At 35.3% G+C, this 15093-nt stretch overlaps 1 protein-coding gene across 3 annotated transcripts in view; it reads left to right on the top strand.

Moving 5' to 3' along the window:
• The window catches only part of DCAF6 (DDB1 and CUL4 associated factor 6), a 90735-nt gene that overhangs the window by 48361 nt on the left and 27281 nt on the right, over window positions 1-15093 (top strand). The window lies entirely within an intron of this gene.

The raw sequence follows: 15093 nt of genomic DNA, 5'->3' as shown, positions 1-15093 counted from the left end.
AAAATATTGCATGATTTTTCTAAACTTACTGTTCTTATCATGGAGTATAAGTAATATCATGGCTTCTTCATGGCTGTAGCAGCATCAGTGCAATGAATAGTAGAACCTAAGTCTGTTGTAATCAGAGGGAAAAAGAAAAAGTAGAGAATGTCTCCTTCAGTAGGAATCTATATCTTCAGAGTCAGCAATGGTATTTTTTGGCTTCTCAAAAGTATCTGGATAGACAGGGATCACCTTGCATGATATTCCATTATTGCTTAATAAATTGTTGATTTTTAAATTTTTGTATCTTGAAGAAACTCACCTCAGTTTAATAGAGACTTACATTCTTATTGTGGGGAAAATGAAGAAAGTATATTCCACTGTTAATGTCAGAAACTTATTTGGGTAGTAAAAGACAACCTTATGCTTTGACTTGTCCTTTTCCATCTCTATTCAGTAAAAGATGCCATGCCCTTTAGAGTTTAGTGTTTGCACAAGAGTTTACTTACACTTTCTAAAAGTGACTTTCTAGGCCTCACATTTGAGGTGGAAAGGCTCATGCAGTCTAAAATGCCTACAGGTTTAGACCTGATTATTTTAAAATCAAGTGGTATTTTCATACATTTGTGTTTTGTCTTATAGCGATTCTGTTGCGGGGGGAGGGAGGGTGAATAAAAATTAGTCAAGGTCTTTGTCATTGGAAAAGTCCCTAAAGTGAATGTTCTGGAGTAAAGAAGAGATGGTGATTTCCCAAGGAGATTTGCTACATTCAGTGTACTGTGGCTGCTGCAGTCAAAATCTTTGGGACAGGTGAAAAATAATTAGATATCTGGTATCTGAAAGGGAGGAAAAAAAGTCAGATGAAATTCCTTAGATGTATTATTCTCACCCTTTCAAACCTTACCTTAGTCTGATACTTGTTTAAAAGAAATACACAGTGAACAGAAGCATTTTAGAAATGTATGCTGACCAAAAAAAGTGTTTTATTCTTTGTCTCGCATACTGTCTGAATTTCTAAGTAAAAGTTTATTCTGCTAGCATGAAGTTGAAATTATCATTTCTTAACCCTGTCCTCTAAACGCATTTCCTCTTTCCCTGTGTTACTGTGGACGTAAGACTTTTCATATACTCAGTTTCAAAAGGGGAAGGGGGTAATGGTGGTTGTTTTGGTGACAGTAGATACTTTCTAATTTACTGTATAATGTTTGATCAGTTCTTTGAGTACACCTAAACAGTATGTCAGATTAGCCACTGATTCTTAAAAGAAAAAAAGTCACTATAGCGCACACTCCAAACCCACAGAAATAAAGCAAAACTTTATCTGGTATTCTTTATTGCTGTATGCAGAATTTAGTGTTAGGATCAGATGTCATCTTTAAATTGTCTACAGGACTCCTTCAGGAGTAAACTTAATGTAAACTTATATGTCTGCACAGCTAGTAAGCATCTTATCCAGTTTACACTGCTTTTAAAACACATTACTATCAGGCAAGTCTTTGGGTAACATGGGCAAGTTCAGGCAGAGGGGAAGTTCCTGGGCAGAGGGAGCAGGTTATGGCAGAGTAGTAGAAGTACGTTTATGAACAGGTAGGTTTGAATGTGAATTTCCATTTTGGAATATTTGTATATACTTATGCAACCCATGACAGTGCTTGGTTTTGAGATTTTATTTACTCACAGACTCTCACATAGTCTATAAATGTGAAAATATTGCTGGCTGCATCAAGAGCAGGGTTACCTCAGTTTGTTTAGAGCTGAATAAAACCTTTTTGGAATGGCAGGATAGGGAAACTGATAATAAGAATAGTAGTTTAAATACAGTGGCGTTGAGTAGGAAGACTGCATAAAGCTATATTGTAAAAGATGGATGACTGGGAAAGCATTTTGGGAAGCAGAAGAAAGAAGCAAGAGGCCTTCAGCCATCATTTTGCATGAAATGGTGGTAGATACAAATTTGAATATTGTAGCAAAGACTTAGAAAATGAACAATATGTTTTTGGATAATGACTTGTTTAGAATTGGAGCATGAATTTGTAGTACAGAATGGAACAGACTTACAGACAGCTTTCCATAAATAATTTCTACAGATTTCTGTGCTGAACACAGGTGCTGGTGGTAATTCTGTCTTTGAAGTAACAATACCTTTGCATACATATTATCATTCATGTATATTGTTGGCATGGTGTTCCAGAAAAATTTGCCATGTGGTGAGCATGTGATCTTCTGCATCTGAATTGCTTCATCTCTTAATGTTTTGAAAAAGTACATGTTCAAAATAGTACAAAAATTGTTCAGTGCTGTAGCTTGTTGGGATAAGTCTACCAGAATGTATATTCCAGAATAATAAAATTGAAACATTTGAGTAATTTGCAAATAATCAACAAGATCAGTGCGAAATTGCAGTAACCTGTACTTGTCAGTATGTTTGAATAATCAATTTTTTAATAATGAGATAACAATTGCTGGAGATTTTCATGCTTGTCACTAAGGAAAAAAATTAAATTTATTTTCTCACACATTTTGGCCCATTCAGTGGAAACCCTTAATTCGTATTTTACATCAATTTTAAGATGCTGTGGTTTTAAATCACAAATAAGCATCAGATGCAACAAACTGTAAAATGCAATATTGCCCCCCCCAATAATATTCCAGGTACACATTGGTAACATTGGGGAAGGTGGTGGTGTGGGGTCAACAGAGATGGGGCACATGACATGGACAGAGGGGCAATTGACTAATTAGGACAAAGCTTAATCTTTATATGTGTTCTGATATAAAGTAACTTTGCTTTTAAATTTTGAATGGGTAAGTGGCAATAGCTGTTTTTTTTCCTCTATTTCCTCACTCCTTTTGCTGGCAAAAATAAACATTTGCTTAGAGATATTGAACTATGTTAAAAGGTGTTGTTACTGAACATATTCAGGATAGTAGTTATCTCTTCACATTTTGAATTGTAATTCCTTTTACATCTTAAATTGTAACTGTCTCTGCACTGAGTGGAACTGAATCAGCAGTAAGTACCGAAAACTGCAATTTTAGACATTATTGACATTTCCTTAAAAGCATTTTCTACGGTGTTTGAATTTCTAAGTTCCCTAAATATTCATAGCACATGAAAATTATTCATAGCAAATCTCTTTGATGCCATATTCCTTTTGGGAAGTATATCTTTTCCTTCTTGCTAAACCTCATCAATCATAAACTGGGATGGTGAATTTCCCAGATGTGTTATTAGATTGAGGACATTAGAGCTTGTGGCTGTTTGTATTAACTGGTGTTTGCCATTGGTATTTGAATTATTGGATTCTGTCTTTGGGTTTATTTCTCTTTATACAAGAAAATTGAATATTTGTTTGCTTCACCACAAGAATAAGGGTTATGGAATATTTGTAAAGGCTTTGCTTGGATTAACGGTTATATGCCAATGTAATGCTCTCTAGTATTTTAACATTTCATAGTGCTGGTACTTTTTTCTTTGCAGATTTCCTCATATGTACAGAATACTCCAGAGTGCCCCGATAGAAATACTTTGAGGATAGGCCTAGGCTAGCAGTTCAAAACAGAACTAGCTAGAACATTTGATGTGAATAGTTGAGTCTGAATTAGCTTCTCTACACTACTGTATTATAGATGAGAGTAGTTCAGTAGTGGTTCAGGTCAATGTTGTGCTCCAGCCATTGCTAATACAGTCACAGTCTGTGTTGTTTAAAGAGAAGCACTTGCTATACAACATCTGTGTAAGTGGCAGAAATCTTGAAAGAGCAATGAAAGAATAAAAAATGGCTTGGACATCTAGTTTCATAGCAGATAGCAAAAAAACCCTGTTAATCAAACAGTATTTTGGACTGGTACATGCCACAAAAAAGGGGTAACTTGACAAATTAATAAAGATAAAATGGTGAAAACAGTGAAGTCTCTAGAGATGGAACTGAAACAATAGTCTGTTAAGATAATGATACTAAATTGTTTGTGATCCAATATATTACTTTCTCTGTAGAACTGCTTAACAGTGTTTCCAGACTTTGAATTCTCACCCACTAGGAATGTCTAAAATAAAAAAATGTGTTCATAGTAAAGTGTATTTTTGGGTTAGGTGCTGTTCTGCCATGAATTTCTATCATCCCAGTTTACTTTTTTTTCACATGATATTGTGGTTTTTTGCTTTTTTATTTTTATTAATCAAAATTGTATTCACACACACACACAAACACACGCAAAGCTGTTGCATTTGTTTTAAAAACTTACCTGTAGACCAGAGTTGCATAATTTTATGCCATAGTTATTCTCATTTGTTATGTGTGTAGGAACATGAAAATGAGTGCTTCTGTTGTTTGCTTTATTTTGAATCAATTGGGATCTATCTATTTTTGCTAAATAATTCTGTTAAATGGTTTAAGTGTTGGAGATGGGGAGGGAGATGTATGACATGAATCCTGAACTTTTGAATCCTGTGACTGACACATTTAGGAACAGAAAAACAATTTCAATATTTTGTTTTATAATTTCTGGGTGTTTCTGTTGCTTCTCTCTTTCGCCAGTCCCCCCACCCTTCCTCTCTGTTCTGTATGTTGTATGCTCAATGCTTCTTTCTTTTACATGCCTTTTTTTTTTTTTCTTCCTCTTTCCCTCTCCTATTTGTCAGAGTTAATGGGACCTGAGTTAGCTATAATCCGTAGGGGTCTGCAGCGACTGAGGCTTAAGAAGGCAGAACAACAGAGACAGCGAGAGCTAGCTGAGGGTTCAGCTCCACAGTCGTCCTCTTCTGATCAGGGCTCCTCACAGGACCCTCAGACATCAGGTTGTCATTTGTCAAGGTTTCTTAAGCAGCTAACATAGTTATAGTTTGTGCTGCTGTTTGCTGAGATGCTTCTCTTCCAGAACAAGACAGTTAATGCATTTGCTGCTTTTCTTACCTTGCATGTGGTGGTGTTTATCATCACATGGTTAGGGAAAGAGTCATACTGACAGTTTTCATCTGTCTAACATGTTTGGATTATATAGCTAAATGATACTATACAGAGAAAGTTTCCTGAGTGCATGGCATCAGGTATATGCAATGTTAGAGCAGTTGAGCAAGAAATTGCTGTGTCCTGAATAAAGTTCTTACACACTTGAAATTGTGTTTTGGTGTTAACTGTATCTGATAGCAACAGATTTGGCTTTGGTTTAGCAGATGTTCTAAATCAAGATAACAATTCAGTAAAAAAATTTTGGCACTCTTAAATGCTATGGCTTTACAGTAAATATAGTGAACATACTCTTAGCAAGCCAAAGTCTCCAGATGTGCTCTTCTCTTTAGAAGAGTAACTTTTCACCATACCCCTTCTCTTATTTGATATTAAAAATTACTACAAGAAAGTCTTGGAGACATTTATAACAAAAAGAGACATATTTGAGAAAGTTAGGGTAGAAGCATGCATATGAATAAAGAGGTAAACCCTAAAGCATAAACTTGAAGTGAACTTTGTCATGGCACCATGTAAAGATGAGTGAGCTGCATGCTTTGTGAAATATCAGCATATTTTGCATTGAGAAATAATGTCTAGCAATGTTTCTTCTATACATAAATTCTGTGATAGTTGAAGTCTAGCTAAATTGCTTACAAGGATTGTGTCATACATTCACAGCTTAATTTGCTATGGTTCAATCTATTCATTTATCTGGAGCCTTACAGAACAGTTTGAGGAAAGAGTGGCTAGTGCTGTAGTTACAATATGTAGTTACCAAGTTTTGAATAACTTCCTACACAAGCAAATTCTACAGTGAATTTTCAGAATGTTTGGGAACCAGTAAATCCTTGGAGGGCTTTGTGCTTATCCTAGGTATGGCAGCCATATTACCTGTAGGAAGAGAACAAGCAAAACAACTTTTTATGATTTCTGCACTCTGGACATGGAAATATTATTTGTATTCACTAATTTCTTTATATGCAAATTATTTGGTTTGTTCCTTTTCTGAGCTCCCAAGGCTCATTTTTGGAATACATGTATCTGCAATCTGTTCCTTTGCAACCAGAGCTGTGAAATTTTGATCTCTTGCTTCTCCATAGAGGCAACTGTTTTCCAGCCCTGTGCTAAGCTGGTGTTTCAGAAATGTGTAGAAGGAAGAAGTTCTTAGTTTGGAGTTTTTTTGTTGTTTTTTTTTTTTTTTTTACTAATAAATTCCCATACAGAGACAACAATCTCTCCTTTTCATTTTTTTTTTCCTCCTGCAGGGTTTGTCTTGAGGCAGATGTTTAGTTTTCAAGTACATACTAGTTGTGAATTTTCAAAGAAAAATTATACCCCAAAATGTGTCTGCCACTATGTGAAGTGGCATCAGTGCCTCTGGACCATGCTGCAAGTTCTCAATCCCTGCTTTGGTAAAACTTGTATAATTTATACTTGCAATTTTGAGGGGAATTCAGTGTGAGACTAAGACCGTTTCTTCTGACCTGTATTTCATTCTTAATCCTTATCTTTGCAATCACAGAAGCTCATAGCTTTGGACACAGGCTAGAGAAAAAAATACTTCAACCATGTAAGAAATTACTAGTAGAGAATGTCAAGAGCTGAAAGATTTTACAGGTTTAATAGGAAATTAGGCTGTATGGTAGTTATTCTGTCTCCTAGTCTAAGGACTTTTAATAGTTACATGATGATTGTAAGCTGTTTCTGTACTAGTTAACCATCACTATTTAGAAAAATATGGTCAAAATTTTGTTCTTGAATGTAAAAGTGCATTAATTGAGAATGATTCACAGTGGGCTGATGTGACATTGATGAAAAAGATATTTCATCCTCCTGTGACAAAAAGAGTTTGTTTCAGTGGATACCTCTTAAGTATTGTGTAAAATTGTTTGAATTTTAGAAGCAGTATATGCTGTATGTATCAGGTCTCATAGTCTTCAAGCATTTGCTTAGATATTGAACAGATTCAGCTTTTTGTGTCTTAGACAATTTAATTAGGGATCTATGGTAAGGTTTTGTTTGGCTTATTTTTATTATTATATACTTTCTCCAACAAAGCCTATTTTTGGCTTGATATTTTTGTGGCATTTCATAACATTCAGATCACAGGCAGTATTTAAACAGCACGTGTTACATGCAAACTACAATGAAGGTGAAACTTTTCTATCTATTGTCATTGCTGCTCTGCCCAGTGCTGATATGCCATGTGTGCATCACAGTTACCTACATCACTCTTCTTTTTGAGACCTTCAAGTGAATTGAATGCAATTTGAGAAGTTACAGAAACAAACATGAACCACCTTATCTTAAAGTGGAAAATAAAACTAAATCAGTATTATATATCAGTGTGCATCAGGTGTTTCTGTAGCTGTCAGTGTGCATAATCTCACCCACAAAAGCATGAAGTAATGTGAACCTTTATTCTTTGAGGAAAAATTAATTTGATTTAGATTGCATTTATTGGTGAATAAAAATACATGTATGTGCATGCTCATATATTGCAGAACCTGTGATGCACATTGGCCTAACTACACAATCAGTGTCTTTCAGTGGAACAAGTTGGACCTTAATTTCCATCTTAAAACTTTCTGCAAAGAACAAGGGAATGATTGCATTTCTTATTACTAGATTCTTTGCATTCTTTGGAAACACACAAATGTAGAAATGTGTCTATTTGAAGTCCAGAATACCTAACCGAGAGCTCATTCACTCTGCAAAGCAATTATTCCTAGTTATTAAAACAAGTATTTCATTTCTTAGATTAAGGTCCACTGTATGTACCATGTTTAGGACTTTAAAATCAGGTCTCACTGCTTCAGACCTGTCACGCTGGTGCTGGTGTTACAGTGATATAAGGAGGAAGGTGGATTTTTAACCAAAACAGTAGAGGTGACATGCTAGCATTTTTATGAAGTCGGGTGCTTATTGCCCACACTATATGAAGATCCCTCAGCATGTAAATGTTGTTAAAATTATCTTCTATTTTCTGTTTGAGGTTCCCCAAATTTATGAATCTCCAGTTGCCTCGTTAAGTATTGTTCCAGTTTAGAATGTACTGGTGACATTACAACCAGTGGTGAGCTGCACTGGGATGTAGACCCAGGCGAACTATATGGCGCACTTTTGGTAATATCTTTTTCAAAAGCTTTATCAGAAGTGATGAAAGTACTTTTTCAGAATTTGTACAAAACAAAGCCATATATTAAAAAAAGAGGCATTTGCCTGAACTTCTCTAGGCTGGTTTCCTGCTCATGTTTATTTCCCTGCCTGAGGTGTGGCGTTCTAAACTGCAGTGCCACTTCGGGCGTGCTGGTGATCTGTGGCTCCAGGTCACTTGAAAAAGGAAAAGAATTGAGTTTACAGTTTCTACAAACTGAGCTCTTTTCTTAACCATGTTAATTGGAATATGTTGTTTAAAATTTCTCATATTACAAGTGAACCACATTCGCAAAGGTGTAAGAAGGCATCAGCAGTGAAATGTGGAAAGTTTAAGCTTACATTGGCATGGACTGCTACCTAGAAAATTTTTTATTTTTGCTTACTATAATGGTATGATAAACATGGTAAAACACATTTACATTTTACTTACTGTTGTGTAATGTTAAGTCTTAATAAAATTTAGAAGTGCTGATAAGGGCAGTAAACGTAATTTCTTAAATTTTTAATTAAAGTATGTTGGTTCAGTCGTATTTCTTCTGTTCATCTTGGTCTGAATTAAAGAGCTGATGCAATTAGCTTTTCCAGCCGCGTAAAATGTTTGGTGGCATGATGTGCCTTTTAAAAAATGCCATGCAGGTTTATAGAAAGAATTGAATTGAAAGAAGAGAGAACTGAGAATTGCTGTCTTCTGCAATGTTTCTCAGCTTGCTGTCCAAGACCTCCCATCCTTTAGCACTTTCGATACAAGTTAATCCCAATCACAGTCTTCGTGACTGAGTCAGTGATCAAAGCCAGTTGGCCTTTGAGAGAGGCATACCAGTTCCTGTGCTGAGTCAGCTGGAATACAAGTTTATAATGATGTGGTGCATTTTTTCACTAGTGTTTTGCTCCAGTTTACATGCTAAAAAGTGGATTAATACTCCACTGAAAAAAATCCAGTGTAAATACTTCATTTCTAAATTAGAAATTATATGTAAAGTACTCTTCTGTTTTGGAAAGTGAAATATATTATTACAAGTCACTGGATCACAGAATCATTAGGGTTGGCAGGGACCTCTGGAGATCATCTAAATCAGCTTTGTCAATTTAGCAGTTTGTATGGCTATACTACAAAATAGGTCATGCTGGTGATCCTGGCCCAAACCTGGAAATGTGCTTCCTGTAGGAGAGAGTGTGTTATTATTTAATTACTTTCATTGTGTAGGATTTAAATTTATGTTCACATTCCTTCAGTGTGCTGTGATGGTGGCAAGTATGACTCAGTTTATAATACAAAATATTGAATCCTTTTAGCTTAGCTTGTATTTGTTTATAACAGAAGATGAACAAATGGAAGCAAAATATGTAGCCTAGCCAGTATCTTTGAAATACTGCGCTAATTTGTGTACATCAGCTTATTTTGAGATCTTACTTCTGTATTATCTTGTCTTCAGAGGTGACAAGGGAAATAGACAAGTAGGAGATGTTGAACATTGGGCCTATCATTTGTCTGTACAATGAATGCAGTGCTGGTGATAGTTATTGGCTGGTAATGTCCAGTACAAAAAAAATGCACTAACTGCTGGGGGTTTGGTTTTGTTTTGGTGCTGTTTGGGGTTTTTTTGGGGTTGTTTGTTTTTTGGGGTTGTTGTTTTTTTTCCCCCCCCCCGGTGATAAGGATATTTATAAGACTGGTGTAGTACTGTGATAAACTCATGAAGACATCTTCTCAGATGCTGCAGAGGTATATCATCTAGGAATGTGGAATTATCAAACAGTCTGTATGCTGTTATATCTATAAACAGTCTCATTTCATTTTATGCTTATAGGTTTACATATTGAGTAATTCATGTTGAAGTATAAATATTCTGAAATACACATTTAGCACATGGTTTGAAATACTAGTGTCATTTGGTAGTTAGAGCAAAGGCTTTAGGAGTCATGACTCCAATGTTTACCCTGACATGTTATAAATTTGAAGGATGTAGTAAAATCTTTGGTAACAGACAGGCATTTTTATTACTGACATTTCAGCAAGCTTCAGGCTTTTCAATAACTGCCTAAAGTAATACATAATTATTTGACACAAGTGGCTTTGCTTCTGTCATGCCTAGAAAGCACAATATGGCTGGCTGCTCATAAAACAAACCCAAAGCTTCCTTATATTGCTGCTTTTTACTTAAACTAACATATGATGGTGACATTGCGCTGCAGTTCTCTGCTGCTTATGTTTTAAGTTGAAATCTCATTTTTGTTTCAGATTCTCCTTCTTCTGTCGTTAACAAACAGCTTGGATCCATGTCACTTGATGAGCAACAGGGTGCGTGTGACAGGAAATGCACTATACCCAGCCATAGCTGATTGCAATGCTTCCTTTTAAAATTGCCTTTCATGATGATAAACAGTGTAAAAATGCTGTTCATCTACATAAAATAGAATTCTATAAGCAGATCTGCTGGAAACTCATATATTATTTAATTCCCAATATGAGTAACAGAGTAAGTTTAATTGTTTTTAAAAGCCATCTTATTGTTAATGTGTTCAGTGGAGGTACCGTGTCTTGTGTACTCTACCAACATTTAGAATATTTTTTCAAAGTGCAAAGTAAAATGAATTCTTTAAACAGTCTTTTTGTCTGTTTGGCTGTTCCTGGATCAAAGTGCAAATATCAAGACTGAAGTCACCTTAAATCATATAATGCCAAATTAATTTATCTTATGCAAGAGATATGTGCAGCTTTGTTATACCTGTATACAGTTTGAGTAACTCAAGAGTGCCTGTTGGTCTTAGGTGCATCTTACCTCTGTAACCCTTTATCCAACATCCCTTATGCTAAATAAGTATTAGTGTTTCTCTGTAGATACCCTATAGGCTTAGTAGTAGAAAGAATGCTTGTGAGGTTTCTCTCTGCCCATTATTCATCAGTCTTCAGATTGTAGACAGTGAAGTGTCCCATAGGTGACCCTATACCAGCTGAACCAATGTCATCTGTAGTGAATATTTATGCTTGAATAATTAATGAGTAATAGATGGTAATTTAAAAATAGATTTCCATACATTCTGCATTAAGCTTACTTCCATATCAATCTTTGTAGAGATTTATTAGATCAGATCCCACAAAGGAGCTGGCTATTTCATCTTGTTTCACATTCTAAACTAGAATGCCGCTTTGAAATCCTATTTCTGAAAAATTGTTTAACAACTGTTGACATTATGATTTATTTTAAGATGCCAGAACACTGGGGGAAAAAAAATCAAGTTGTGTTTTATATTGACAAAATATATTAATTTTGTGGGATTACATTTTGTGATGAAATGCCCTTAAATATCAGTGTGTAAACTTGCCAATTTTACATGGTTCAGTAGTCTACATCACTCTAATAACCAGGTATAGCTGGAAAACTTGCTTATAATTAGTGGCCAGGTTATACTTTTTGTTCTTAACTCAGAATAAAGCATTCTTTAATGAGAGTAGAATAAACAAAAATTAGCACAGAAAGTCTGTATGTTTACTGAAGTTACTACCACTGCAAAAAAATTGGAAAACTCATAAACTGTTCCATGAAGTTATGAATTATATAATAACCAGAGGAGTAATTTGTGGTTGGATTTAATCAAGTTGGATTTTTGAAGTTAAACTTTGTTAATTTCAATACATCTTTGAATTGAAATTTCAAAAAAAAGTATAAGTATCTAATGAAGGAAATAATATCAGTTCTAGTTAATGAAGGAAGTCATATCAGTTCTTCTTATATATAAGTGCTTCTTATTTCTAATTCCTGTCTTTCCTTAATTTGGTACTGAATCAGCTGTCTTCTGTTGGAGTTCTTTTACTGGCATCTGCGTTTTAAGATTGTTTATGGGTTTAAATATTTTTTGATACTTACCACATGGATATAAATTTATAATGCCATTGTTGTGACAGTCCAGCAGAAGCTGTAAGTCCTTCCCATCCTGACAAGATTATATCAAGTGGGTTACTGTGCTCTGCATATGTTATATTTATTTGCTTATAATAACAGAGGGTTGTCTTTTAGATTTGTTGCAATGCTAAAGCAATGTTATGACTGTAAGTTTATGCCTGAATTATGGTTAAAGAGGAAACCTGAAGCCAGAGAGCTAGCTCAGTAACTTTGAAGTTCAAATGTGTGTGTGCATCCCACACCAGTGTAATGCTTCTTCCTGCATACACAGAAGCTGTACTGATTACTGATATTTCTAGATATCTGCAAGTTAGTACGGGGGTTTAGTAATCCATTGTGGCAATGCCCATACCAGACTGTTCAGTGCCATATTATATTCCCTTGGTCATCGTGCTTGTATGGGTAAAACCCTTCCCAAATCTTTGCTCACAAAGCCATCATCATAGATATTTGATCTACCTCAGAACAAGCTGGTTTGTCAGCTATGTCAGAGTTAGTTCCTCATGAACAGTACTGTAAGCCCTGGGAACTGTATTGGCATGTTATGTCCTAGGTAATTAGTTCTGCATCCCAGTCAGATAAACTGTTTGAGTGTTTGTCTGCATATAGAGCTTTCCAGACCTATAGTGAGCTCTGCAGGTCCAAGCTCAAGAATTTCAGACCTGTGGTTTGTGCAAGGCACAGTGTGGTCTGTACTGCTGCCTTCCTCAGTGAAGTGCAGTACTGCATCTGGTTATTGTAGGCATCATTTAGGCAAAGCAAGCATATGCCTTGGGCTGTAGATTAGGTTGGTCCATCCAATTATTAGTCATTGTGCCTTATACTGACTTGTATCTGTGTAACATTGTTCAGTCATTATTCCTCGCTAGACAGAAGGATCACCACCTTCTCCTTCGAATTCAGCTGCTTCTGATGAATTTTCATGTGCTAAGCCTTCCCATAGAATTCCTAATTTCTGAAAAAACATTGCTTATTTTCTCCTCTTTGGATCAATTTTTCTTCCCTCAGGAGTAACTCTGTCTTGTTTTCACCGAGAACATAACCTTATCTTCAGAATGTACAAAGTTGATTTTTTATGAGATCATGATTAGTGCTGGATAGGAATTATTTGGGGAGTTTTTTGTGAAAAGTTGTCCATCCCCTTCTTGTGGGGTTGCAAATACACAAGTGCATAGGGCAGCATTTGAGATGTGGGAAATGAGCTTGATGTTTGTTGCAATGTTAGGTTTACAGATTGCATTACCTAGTTAAGCTGGCTTTATGCACTTACCACTTTGTAGTTAAGAGACCCAATCTTTGTGAAATTACACTTACACACATTTTCCCCTTAGAAAATGAATTTATGTATGAGAGGTATTGCGTTCAGTGTGTATGAGTGGGGTTAGCTGGTTTGTTGTGGGTTTTTTTGTTTCGTGTTTGTTTTTAATAAGGTTATGAATGAAATTTTGTCTTCAGTTTTAAGGGTGGTAGATTAAAAATACTTTCCTTCTGTAGGCACCTAGAGAACAGACTGTTCTTGGGAGTGTCTGTTCTAGAACAGGGTTGCTTATGAAATAAGAATACAAGTTGCTGATATTATCTTTACTTAGATTTTACAGCCAAACTCATTAAAGTTTCAGGATATTTTTGAGGAATTTGGAATAGAGTTCAGTAAGGCATTGACAGGCTACCAGTTGCTCTTGGGACAATTCTTACCTTACTAGAGTTTGCAGTCAGATCAATGGTTTTGGCAATAGCTCTCCCTACATCACAGAAGCTGTACAACTTTTTGTCTTTTACCTTTCATTCTTTTTTATCAATGTGAAGTAGGTCTGGCATGATGGGATGAAACTAGTAGTGAAAAAGGACAGTGTTTCATTATGATCTAGTCAGTCTTTGGCAATAACTCTGTTCTTGAAAACAGAGTTCAGGACTTCTGGATTTTATGTGATTCTCTAAAAGATTGTTCAGTTATGTACTAGGCAAAGCTTACTAGATTTCTTCACAGAGGGTTCAATTCAGCTTTCATTAGCAGTATTAATATAAAATGCCGAGCTACACAACTAATTCTGTTGTGATTTATTATCAGATTCTTGTCTCATCTGTCTTCTTAAAAGGTTTTTGTTTGTAGTAGTGTTTGATTTTGTGCTCTAAAAGCTAGCTGAAAAAAGGAACTGACCCAATCCAAATTGTAGGTTATGTTGTAGATTTAAGACAAAGCTATTACACAGTATATTTTTAACAGCTATTTCCAGAAATTTGTAAAAATAATTTCTCAGTCCATGTCCTCTTTGCTTAAATTTGCTTACACCAATTCTTCTAACTTTTTGAGTGTGAGTAAATATGAGTGTTCATTCTACAGTAACTGTAATTCCAAAAATATCTGTATGTGCCACTAAAATATTTGCTGACATTTGTTTCTTTTCTTACTCAGTGTATTTCAGGAAATGGAAAACTCGCTTTTGATCAGGTTTTTGTTTTGCTCTACTCTTAAAACAAATAGAACTGGAACCTCTATTTTAGAGAGTCTATAATCTTGTTGCATAGAATGAGGCCCATGCCCTATGTATGATTGGGATCATGGTTGTAATTGGTTAATCCTCATCCACATAAAATTATTTTATTTTTTGTATGGGTTTTTGTGTTTTGTCTTTGTTTTGTTCTGATTTGATGTCTCTTCAGAATATGTAGAAATAAATATTTAAAGTTTTTTGGTGCAGCTGATCACTGCTCTGATCCTTTGAGCGGGCTTCTGCCTGTCAGCAATTTAAAAATATGAACATTGATGGTTCGGTTAAATTCTTATGTTCTGTTTCATAAATCCTGTAATTTAATTATATTTTTAAAAATAAATATTCTATGGCAGTATTATAGCCATTACTGTTTTAATAATAGCCTTTTTAGTGGGGCAATTAGTAGGCTTGTGCTTAAATCAAAAGTTAGATTTTAACTGATGTTTACCAAAGATGATCTAGAACTTTTTCTGTGTTCTAAGTGTCAGTGTGCTATCAGTACTGCAGGTATACTTATAGTCAAATTTCTGTACTCTATAAATGACAGAAAATACGGTATGCTTTTGCCCAAACAGTCCTGAGATGAAAAGTTCAGCATTCATGACAAGT

This window comes from Melopsittacus undulatus, chromosome 2 (assembly GCF_012275295.1).
Source record: "Melopsittacus undulatus isolate bMelUnd1 chromosome 2, bMelUnd1.mat.Z, whole genome shotgun sequence".
Lineage (NCBI taxonomy): Eukaryota > Metazoa > Chordata > Aves > Psittaciformes > Psittaculidae > Melopsittacus > Melopsittacus undulatus.
This window is presented reverse-complemented; position numbering and strand designations above follow the sequence as displayed.